The sequence below is a fragment of the Lithobates pipiens genome, unplaced genomic scaffold (assembly GCF_037356315.1).
Source record: "Lithobates pipiens isolate NorthernLeopardFrog02 unplaced genomic scaffold, aLitPip1_a1.2 Scaffold_19, whole genome shotgun sequence".
NCBI lineage: Eukaryota > Metazoa > Chordata > Amphibia > Anura > Ranidae > Lithobates > Lithobates pipiens.
The window spans coordinates 153,348,743-153,360,964 of NW_027507764.1; the positions used below are offsets into that span (position 1 = coordinate 153,348,743).

At 50.9% G+C, this 12,222-nt stretch overlaps 1 protein-coding gene and 1 long non-coding RNA gene across 4 annotated transcripts in view; one reads left to right on the forward strand and one right to left on the reverse strand.

Annotated features, from left to right (window-relative positions):
- The window catches only part of ZNF385D (zinc finger protein 385D), a 506,733-nt gene that overhangs the window by 284,925 nt on the left and 209,586 nt on the right, over window positions 1-12,222 (reverse strand). The window lies entirely within an intron of this gene.
- On the forward strand, window positions 8,463-9,533 carry LOC143996391 (uncharacterized). Its single transcript, XR_013277548.1, has 2 exons — window positions 8,463-8,669; window positions 8,753-9,533. It is a non-coding gene; the product is annotated as an uncharacterized LOC143996391 (long non-coding RNA).

Sequence of the window (12,222 nt, forward strand, 5' to 3'; positions counted from 1 at the left end):
GCACCCCAAATGGCAGATAGCATAACTCTAGAGCCAAACGCCAAATAAATGCGTAAGCCAGTAAAAACGGTCTAGAGGAAATTCATATCTCCGGATCTCTGTCAAGTCAAAGGTGTGAGTCCAGGACTCAAAGCCCACACTGAACACCCGCTAAGGATTGGAGGAGTCCAAGTCAGCCTGCAAGACAGCATTAAAATCCCCAGCCCAAACAACTCTAGTGATCTGTAATGGTGCCAATTTATCCTGGATGGTGTACAGTATGCCAGGGGAAAAGGGCAGGGGGATATAAACATTGACAAATTTGCCTCTCGGATCTAAACTTACGTGTATTACCTTAAAAGCAAGAGATTTATGTAGAAGAATGGCAACACCCCCTGCATAACTGTAATAAGTGGCATGAAAAGCTTGTTGCACCCACGCTCTGTTGAGGGATAACATTTTATTCACTAGGAGGTGAGGCTCCTGTAAGAAGAGAATATGTGGTTTGCGAGATTTAAGGAATGTAAACATCAGGGCTCTTTTAAATGTATTATTAAGACCCCTTTGTTCCAAGAAACTAATTTCAACTCCATGGGGAGACTAATAGATATGCATAGCAAAATGGCACAGGGTACAGAGAGGTATAGGAGGGGCCCTGAAACCAACCCGAAGGGAGGAAAGGGGATCCATCCTCCTAGGGAGCTGCCATGCCCCCATGGACAACAGCACCTAGGGAATTAACCTTGATGAGGGCACACAACCAAATGAGGATAAATGTTAAGCAAGGCAATTGGTTACCAAATAACACAAACATAGTGAACATAGTAACTAATATAGAAAACTCCCTACCGACCAGCAATCCCAACAGCCATGTCAGTCAATTTGATACCCGTAACTAACAAAACGTCAGTCTTCCTTGAACAAGTCCCAGAATGTGGCAGTGGTAAAGCTGCTGAAGGTTCTTCAGGAAGGCAGAACCTGAGGGGTTAGGTGCGCAAACTAAGTACTTAACTAGCGAGGTAGCTCCAGTGAAAAAGGAACCAAAGAAAAGGGTGTATAACATGACTAGGATCATAAGGACTGCTTACTTCCAGAAACTCAGTGAAGAAAAGCTTGTCCAGTAGAACCACATGACATTTTTAGACAGTGTCAGTACAAGCATCATTCTGGGCAAGATGTAATTTGTGCATTTATTATTTATACATCATGTTACATAGCAAGACCATGTATACTCTCCCTTTTTTAAGAGAATATTAAAACATAGCATTCCTATAACAGTCATATACACTGAAGAGCTAATTTGGTCAAAAGCTAATTGGATAATTATAAACATATATCCCTGGTGGAAACTAATCCCATAATCCCAGTGATGCAGGACAAATAAGCTGACCAAAAAAAAATGCTCTGAATATTCCAATAATGGCATAATTTTGTTGCCTGTCCAGACTTCATTCATCATCTTTTCTTCTAAGCTGTGGGATACACTTGGAGAGGGTGGCCAGGAATAACTGTTCTGCTCTTGATTACTGCTATAGGGTGCCAAGAATAGCATTATGTAATGTGGAACTAAAATATATACTCAGACAAATCATTCAATTTCCCAGTAAAGCCCACAAACTACCTTTCCCTTATTTCCCAACCGCAAATACACAGTCATCTGTCAGGCTTAATGTAATCGTTAGCTAATTTACCTACTAAGGGGTCTCTGGATTCTGGAGAAGCTGACATAGCACTCATGTACCTTGTATCTAGTCTCAACGCTGTCATTATAAAGATTCTTCTGAAAAATAGCCTTCTTTCTACTGAAAGTTGATGATTGAGAAAACCCAATTTCAATACAATTTTAATTTCCTAGCTGTATCTCATGTGCCATTTTAAATGTTAATATTAATGAATCACATTTTTCTCACTAACTGTAAAGGTAATTTCACTATCTTTCATCAGGTAATCAATTTTCTTCCATTAAGATCACAGTAGCTCCACGATTAAAGATGAAGGTCTTCTTTTATTAAGTTAAATACCCATCTGCAAAGAGGCATCATTTCATTACAATGTTGATCCTCTTCTGATAAAGAAAGAAACTCAAAAGCCTGAGAACGAAAATGTACTGGGAGCCAAGTGATCAAATTTGTATTGAACGCATGAACGTTAAATATATATATTATGTGAGGCACTAAATAGTTCTTTCAAGTCCAATTTACAGTGTCCAAAAGAATTTTACAGACACACACATACACAGCAAAAAAATGCTAACAGATTTTATAACCTGATAAAAGTCTATAGCTGTGTTTACATTAAATAGACAATATGTGCAGACTAAGTATAATGAATTTACATTGTACATAGTTACATAGTTAGTCAGGTTGAAAAAAGACACAAGTCCATCCAGTTCAACCTTAAAAACAAATAAATAAAATGGCTATGAAGTTGAAGGTATTCTTCACGCTACTGCATTATTCACAACTCCTTTAGTAAGAAAAAAGCCTCCTTGTTTTACTGAATGGCTCAGGGATTGGATGTTTCAGCATGTTAAACACACAGAATACACTGAACACAGATAGGTTGTTAGTGTTTAGCGAAGCCAACAATAACATGCAATTTCCTGTACATTTTCACTTGTTTATGTCCACAACTTTAAATGATCTGTAAGCCCTTGTACACAGGGTCGGAAATTCTGACCACAAAATCCGTCGGTGTTGCATACACAAAGTTGTAAGAAAATCCGATCGTTCGGAATGTGATGACGTTCATTCGTTCCGATGGGACTACGTTCAGCCTAGTAGCCAATAGCTTTGCTCTCGTACTTTGATCTGAGCATGTGTGGCACTCTCTACAAACATCCGATTGGATTTTGTTGTCGGAAAAATTAAGATCCTGCTCTCAAATTTTTTCCCTTGGAATTACCGACGGAAAAAGTCTGATAGAGCCCACACACAATCGGATTTTCCGACAATATAATCCGATCGGAGCGTTTCCATCGGAATTTCCGACCGTGTGTACAAGGTCTTAGTGTATTGGTACTATAACTATGTTCCTAAAAATATGATCAATAAAATGCAAATGACTATGTAGGAAGGTATTTAATTTTTTTTCTAAATTTCTGTCTTTTTACATATGATTGGACTTTGAGCACATAGTAACTTGGGTTTCAGAAAAGCCCATTATATGTGAAAAAAGAAAACAAAGTCTCATGATATATCCCTTTCTTTAACCACACTTTAGGATAGTTAGCCTTCATACAACTTCTTTAATATTTTTTTTTTCTTGTGATCATTATTGGCTGTCTGATAGTTTCCTCATAATAACATGCAAATGAAATGCAAAATGAGCATTTCAAATTAAGCCTTTTAGTGTGAGAGAAAGGAAGAGGATTACAAACAGCATGTACTTCAGCTTATCTGAATATGATTTGCATTCTGTTTTGACTAGTATGAGGTTTTGCTAATCCTTAAGGGCCGGTTCACACTGCGGGCGACTGCGATCCGACTTCAGGTCGGTCTAGGTCGCCCCAAGTCGCCTCGAGGTCGCGCTGCATTAAAACCAATGATAGTCAATGGAGCTGTCTTAATATACACTACTGCAGTAGCTCCGACTTTTAAAAAAGGTTCCTGTACTACTTGGAAACGACTTCTAGGCGACTTGTACCCATTCATGTCAATGTAAGTCGCCTCTCCTGTTCATCTGTAGGCTACTTGCAAGCTACTTGACAGGAAGTCACCCAGCCCCCACTGCAGGCAGCCCCTCCTTTCCATACACATTAGTTTCGTTTTCCCCCTTATCTTCAACTCACACAGACCATCTTCAACTCACAAAGACCAAGAGCTCAGTCCTGCAAAATGTCTGCTATGAACAGGAGAGAACCAGTGGACAATGAGTCCCTCATACGCCTTGTTAGGGAGAGAAGGTGTCTGTACGCAAAGACAGACAAAGCGTACCAGCTAATCCAAAAGAGAGAGAGTGCCTGGCTGGAAATCTGCAGACTCTCTTTCGAAGACTGGGATGTCTTGTCACAGGCCGACCGCTCTGCAAAAAGTAAGTTTATATTTCTTTTCTCCTTCACTATGCATGATTCTTGTAGTTCAATTTAGGTCTTGTAGGTCTTCTTTTGCACAGGGAATCGGTGCATAAATGCCCCCTTTCACAACAGTCCTTGGTTCCTCTCCCTAGATCCCCCTGCCATCAAAAATATCACACCAGAGCAACAAAAGCTCCAATTACATGAACATTAGATGAATTGACTGTTCTAATAGTGTCTGAACTGTATTCCCCACGTTTTTGCTTCAAAAAAGCATTGTTTCAATACCAAATTGATGTGCCACGTGACGTGCCACGGCTGCCACGTGACCTGCCACGGCTGCCACGGGACGTGCCACGGGACCTTCCACGGGAAGTGCCACGGGTGCCACGGGAAGTGCCACGGGACGTGCCACGGGACCTGCCACGGGTGCCACGTGACGTGCCACGGGTGCCACGTGACGTGCCACGTGTGACACGTGACGTGCCACGGGTGACACGTGACGTGCCACGGGTGACACGTGACGTGCCACGGGACGTGCCACGGGTGCCACGTGACGTGCCACGGGTGCCACGGGACGTGCCACGGGTGCCACGTGACGTGCCACGGGTGCCACGGGACGTGCCACGGGTGCCACGTGACGTGCCACGGGTGACACGGGACGTGCCACTGGTGCCACGGGACGTGCCACGAGTGCCACGGGACGTGCCACGGGTGCCACGGGACGTGCCACGGGTGCCACGGGACGTGCCACGGGTGCCACGTGACCTGCCACGGGTGCCACGGGACGTGCCACGGGTGCCACGGGACGTGCCACGGGTGCCACGTGACGTGCCACGGGTGCCACGGGAGCCACGGGACGTGCCACGGGTGCCACGTGACCTGCCACGGGTGCCACGGGACGTGCCACGGGTGCCACGTGACGTGCCACGGGTGACACGGGACGTGCCACTGGTGCCACGGGACGTGCCACGGGTGCCACGGGACGTGCCACGGGTGCCACGGGACGTGCCACGGGTGCCACGTGACCTGCCACGGGTGCCACGGGACGTGCCACGGGTGCCACGGGACGTGCCACGGGTGCCACGTGACGTGCCACGGGTGCCACGGGACGTGCCACGGGTGCCACGTGACGTGCCACGGGTGCCACGGGAGCCACGGGACGTGCCACGGGTGCCACGTGACCTGCCACGGGTGCCACGGGACGTGCCACGGGTGCCACGTGACGTGCCACGGGTGACACGGGACGTGCCACTGGTGCCACGGGACGTGCCACGGGTGCCACGGGACGTGCCACGGGTGCCACGGGACGTGCCACGGGTGCCACGGGACGTGCCACGGGTGCCACGTGACCTGCCACGGGACGTGCCACGGGTGCCACGGGACGTGCCACGGGTGCCACGTGACGTGCCACGGGTGCCACGTGACCTGCCACGGGACGTGCCACGGGTGCCACGGGACGTGCCACGGGTGCCACGGGACGTGCCACGGGTGCCACGGGACGTGCCACGGGTGCCACGTGACCTGCCACGGGACGTGCCACGGGTGCCACGTGACGTGCCACGGGTGCCACGGGACGTGCCACGGGTGCCACGTGACCTGCCACGGGTGCCACGGGACGTGCCACGGGTGCCACGTGACGTGCCACGGGTGACACGGGACGTGCCACTGGTGCCACGGGACGTGCCACGGGTGCCACGGGACGTGCCACGGGTGCCACGGGACGTGCCACGGGTGCCACGGGACGTGCCACGGGTGCCACGTGACCTGCCACGGGACGTGCCACGGGTGCCACGGGACGTGCCACGGGTGCCACGTGACGTGCCACGGGTGCCACGTGACCTGCCACGGGACGTGCCACGGGTGCCACGGGACGTGCCACGGGTGCCACGGGACGTGCCACGGGTGCCACGGGACGTGCCACGGGTGCCACGTGACCTGCCACGGGTGCCACGGGACGTGCCACGGGTGCCACGTGACGTGCCACGGGTGCCACGGGACGTGCCACGGGTGCCACGTGACGTGCCACGGGTGCCACGGGAGCCACGGGACGTGCCACGGGTGCCACGTGACCTGCCACGGGTGCCACGGGACGTGCCACGGGTGCCACGTGACGTGCCACGGGTGACACGGGACGTGCCACTGGTGCCACGGGACGTGCCACGGGTGCCACGGGACGTGCCACGGGTGCCACGGGACGTGCCACGGGTGCCACGGGACGTGCCACGGGTGCCACGTGACCTGCCACGGGACGTGCCACGGGTGCCACGGGACGTGCCACGGGTGCCACGTGACGTGCCACGGGTGCCACGTGACCTGCCACGGGACGTGCCACGGGTGCCACGGGACGTGCCACGGGTGCCACGGGACGTGCCACGGGTGCCACGGGACGTGCCACGGGTGCCACGTGACCTGCCACGGGACGTGCCACGGGTGCCACGTGACGTGCCACGGGTGCCACGGGACGTGCCACGGGTGCCACGTGACCTGCCACGGGTGCCACGGGACGTGCCACGGGTGCCACGTGACCTGCCACGTGACGTGCCACGGGTGCCACGGGACGTGCCACGGGTGCCACGTGACCTGCCACGGGTGCCACGGGACGTGCCACGGGTGCCACGTGACGTGCCACGGGTGCCACGGGACGTGCCACGGGTGCCACGTGACCTGCCACGGGACGTGCCACGGGTGCCACGTTACCTGCCACGGGTGCCACGTGACGTGCCACGGGACGTGCCACGGGTGCCACGGGACGTGCCACGGGTGCCACGGGACGTGCCACGGGTGCCACGGGACGTGCCACGGGTGCCACGTGACCTGCCACGGGACGTGCCACGGGTGCCACGGGACGTGCCACGGGTGCCACGGGACGTGCCACGGGTGCCACGTGACGTGCCACGGGTGCCACGGGACGTGCCACGGGTGCCACGTGACCTGCCACGGGTGCCACGGGACGTGCCACGGGTGCCACGGGACGTGCCACGGGTGCCACGGGACGTGCCACGGGTGCCACGGGTGCCACGTGACCTGCCACGGGTGCCACGGGACGTGCCACGGGTGCCACGTGACGTGCCACGGGTGCCACGGGACGTGCCACGGGTGCCACGGGACGTGCCACGGGTGCCACGGGACGTGCCACGGGTGCCACGGGACGTGCCACGGGTGACACGTGACGTGCCACGGGTGCCACGGGACCTGCCACGGGTGCCACGGGACGTGCCACATGTAACATTTTACATGGCGCTCATTACAGGTCACATGGCACTTGGGGTTCATAATGGTGCCTATTAACTCTAGGGCAAGATTACGGAGCAACATTGGGAAGTCTATCACTGATGTGTAGCACTATGATAATTTTATTACAATAATGATTGAACAATATAACCACATCAAAAGTAATTTCAACCTAATTTTAACATATGAAATTTATTGAACATATAATAACAAATAACAAAAAACATATCAGACAACTTTAATTACAAAACAATAATCCATATCAGCACATGTTAACAACCGTACTCAAAAATTCCCAAAAAGATACTTGATATGAAATCAAAACATTTGTGTAAAAATATTTATGAATTTGATTATGAAATGGCGTCCATCTGCCACGGCAATTCACCATCCGGTGAATTGAAATAGGATCTAAATTGATCGCGCACTGTGGCACCATCAGTGGATCCCCTTGTAGCACTGATGCGTGCACTTTCCATGTCGTGTTGTAGAGAATCCTCAAAACAATATCCGTCCCTGACTCTGACAAAATTGTGCAGCACGCATGCTGCTTTTACAGCAGTTATAGCATTTTCAATGTTTAAGCTTATTGTAGTATGTAGAAAGCGCCATTTATTGGCTAGAATACCAAAACTACATTCAACCACCCTTCTTGCCCTTGTTAACCGGTAGTTGAAAATCCTTTTAGGAGTGGACAGGTTCCTACTAGAGTAAGGCCTCATCATGTGTTCACCCAATGCAAAGGCCTCATCCGCAACAAACACATAGGGTAGCGCAGGTTCAGCTGTGCCAGGAAGGGGGCAATTTTCAGGAATACCAAGTAGATTCTCCCGTAGTCTTTCACCAAAGGATGAATTTCCAAAAATCCTTGCATCACAGCTACCTCCATAGGATCCAATGTCTACATATGTGAAACAGTAGTTGGAATCTGTAACGGCGAGCAGTACAAAGGAGCAATATTTTTTATAGTTAAAGTACATACTCCCGCTACCCACAGGCTTTTGTACACGTATATGCTTCCCATCGATAGCTCCAATGCAATTGGGAAAATTGCACCTACTCCAAAATTTATTTGCTATATCACGCCATGTTTCAGGTGTCGGCCTCTTCATCACCATGGTGTTAAGCACGTCCCATAAAACTTTGCAGGTGTCTCGGATGATATAGCTGATAGTCGACTTGCCAGCCATGAACTCATAATGTAGACTTACAATTGAATGACCTGTTGCAAGGTATCTGAAAAACAAAAGAATTGATTATGTTCCTGTTTATGTTTTGCAGTGACCATCTTACAAACCAGGTGGAAGGGGCTCCGCGATTGCTACAATCGCTACTTAAAAAAAATATTAAACCAACGAAGTGGTTCCGGGGGGAAAAGAGTAGCACCCTATATCCATGCGGAGGAGATGGAATTCCTGAGGCCGTTCATGGATCTTAGAGCGTAAGATAATATCTTTCATATTAGGACAGTGATACTATACAGTTGGATAAGGTTATAATAATTGTATTCTATCTTTCATGCAGAACACAATCCAGTATGCCGCACCTGGAACAGCCAGGTACATCGGCCCAATGTGCTGCGGCGGCCACTGCTCCCAGCGGAGAGGAAGGGGCACCTTCTCCGTCCTTAATACAGAGTCCTGGCCTAAACTCTATTGAAACAGTTGAGGATTCCCAGGCGGCCAATCTCAGCATGGCTGAGGTCGAGGAACCTGAGGGCAGACAGGAACCAGACCGTCCCGCTCTCCATGGAAGATCGGGAAGACCGATTAGACTACAGAACAACTTGGAACGTTTTGCGTCACTGATGGAGCGGATGAATACAAAGTTAACTGAAATGGAGAGTGCGGAAAGCGGATTTGGTATTATGGTGGCAGCAATGCTCAAAAAAATCCCGCAGGAGCGCCAGGCATATGTTATGAAAAACATTATAGATATGCTTGAGGCAAATATAGCCCACCAGCCTGCCACCAGTGCCCCCTCTCCAGCGTTTGCCCCACCACCACCCCCATCTGTACCCTTCCCTAACTATTACAATCCCCCGCCACCCAGAACCCACCCCTACTATTCCCCTCGTTATAGGCCATATTGTGATGAGTATGGCAACAACACACAAAGCGCAAATCCCCCCATGCCCTATCCATTTCCTACCCCTGCAATGGCCACACGTGAAAGTGTCCAACCCACACCTTCCCCCATTCCTTCCACTGAAGGTGACAATTTTGGTCCATCGTACCACAATTTATAGTTTTTCTAATGTCTTGATTTTTCGTAGAATAAAAGTGCTAATGTTATTTCTTTAAAAGTTACTGTTTGTTGATGTTTTTTTCAAAAATTTTGTTCATATTAAAAAAAGTTTATGTTTTGCTAATGTGTGGTATGTTTGAGTATATTACATTTAATTACATGCTATGTTTTTTTAGGTCAAAAATAATTACCTAGGTGGCTGCAGCATTGGAGCAAAGCTTCATCTGCTGCTCCTTCACACAAAAAATAATAATCAAACATCAATGGGTCTCTTCTATCCCCTCCAAGATGTGAGAGCTGCTGACACTCAGCAGCTATCCTGCTCTGCTCCTCCACGCTAATTGTAGCGCTGAGCTGTGAGGATGCAAAGTGTATTGCGCACCAGAAAGACAGTTTACCTTAATGTAATAATTAGTCTTTCAATGGCTGAGATACTCTTCCTGTATGTTGTGTTCTGTCGCTCAAGATGGATGTCAACCAGACCAAGCAATTCATCAAAACTGCAACAAACCAAAAAAATTTTGTTAATCATCTATGTTAGAAAATAATAAATATAAACCACTGGTATCTACACACACACACACACACACACACACATTATCGCATCAACAATATGCCAAATATAAATCATCCGATTGAAGGGATTTAGCTAGGGTGAGGTGACGTAGCAAGTCATGTGTTAAGTAGACAATACACAAAGTGTGGAATGTGTGACACCTGTGACAGGTAATGTCGAAGGGGAAAACTACTCTATTTTACTCTTGAAAAATGCTTTAGCAACATGACTTTAAGGCCACATATTTGTGAACAATTACTGCTAGCAAACACACTACTTCTGGTTTGTCATGTCCCATCTGTGCCAAGTCATGTGACACCCGTGGCACGTCCCGTGGCACCCGTGGCACCCGTGGCACGTCCCGTGGCACCCGTGGCACCCGTGGCACGTCCCGTGGCACCCGTGGCACTTCCCGTGTCACCCGTGGCACGTCCCGTGGCACATCCCGTGGCACCCGTGGCACCAGTGGCACTTCCCGTGTCACCCGTGGCACGTCCCGTGGCACCCGTGGCACGTCCCGTGGCACCAGTGGCACGTCCCGTGGCACGTCCCGTGGCACCAGTGGCACTTCCCGTGTCACCCGTGGCACGTCCCGTGGCACCCGTGGCACGTCCCGTGGCACCCGTGGCACTTCCCGTGTCACCCGTGGCACGTCCCGTGGCACGTCCCGTGGCACCAGTGGCACGTCCCGTGGCACGTCCCGTGGCACCCGTGGCACCAGTGGCACTTCCCGTGTCACCCGTGGCACGTCCCGTGGCACCCGTGGCACGTCCCGTGGCACCCGTGGCACCCGTGGCACCCGTGGCACGTCCCGTGGCACCCGTGGCACCAGTGGCACGTCCCGTGGCACGTCCCGTGGCACCCGTGGCACCAGTGGCACTTCCCGTGTCACCCGTGGCACGTCCCGTGGCACCCGTGGCACGTCCCGTGTCACCCGTGGCAGGTCCCGTGTCACCCGTGGCACGTCCCGTGGCACCCGTGGCACGTCCCGTGGCACCCGTGCCACTTCCCGTGGCACCCGTGGCACGTCCCGTGGCACCCGTGGCACCAGTGGCACTTCCCGTGGCACCCGTGGCACTTCCCGTGTCACCCGTGGCACGTCCCGTGGCACGTCCCGTGGCACCCGTGGCACTTCCTGTGTCACCCGTGGCACGTCCCGTGTCACCCGTGGCAGGTCCCGTGTCACCCGTGGCACGTCCCGTGTCACCCGTGGCAGGTCCCGTGGCACCCGTGCCACTTCCCGTGGCACCCATGGCAGGTCTCGTGGCACGTCTTGTGCCAAGCGCGGCACATTGCGTGGCATGTGACATGGCACATGTGGCAAGGGACGTGGCAGATCGACAATCCACAACTTGTGGCAAGTGACGTGGAAAGTGGACACTGACATACAGCATATGTACTTGCCTTGTGATCGACATCCGTGTATACTTGAAAAACTTGTCATCAAACCTACGCAAGTTCTCATACATAGCCCAGAACTGCCCTCTGTTATGTCGATTGGCAATGATTGGATGGATCCAGTAGCGACGTCTTCTTCCCATCCTCCTCCTCCGCTTCATTTCTTCTTCTTCCTCTTCCATCAGTACTGCCAAACCAGCTGTTAGGACAGCTGACATAAGGTAACGCACAGAGAGCATTTTGGACACAGAAAGACTGTCAAAAACAGGAACAAGGAAGAAGACAGGAACAGGAATGATGTCACAAGGGGTGAAAGCTCACTTGTACAGTTCCCTGTCCTGGAGGCGACTTGTAAGTCGCCCCAGGTCGCGCTGTTAAGTCGGATACAAGTCGGATCCGACTTGGCTTCCCAAGTAGTGTCGCCTCGTGTCGCCCCCTGTGTGAACCGGCCCTTAGTTTTAACGTTGTATTAACCTGTGTCAAAGTTACCTAATTATCATTTGTTAAAATCTAGAATATTTAATTACATAGTTTAAGGTGTACAACTATGACATAAATGAAATATAAAGTGTGTATTAAAGAATGCATAAAAAATGATCATATAAACTTGGCCACAATATGAGGGAATTTAGATTTGTTTTTTAAATCAAGAAGTTACTTTATTCAAAAGTATAAATTCAATCCAATATGCAAACAGAATATGCATCGTATTTCTACCTTCCTTAAAGCATACAAAGTGCAAAGTATCATCACATAGTGCTGGCATAGCCATCCAGTACAAAGCACATACCAT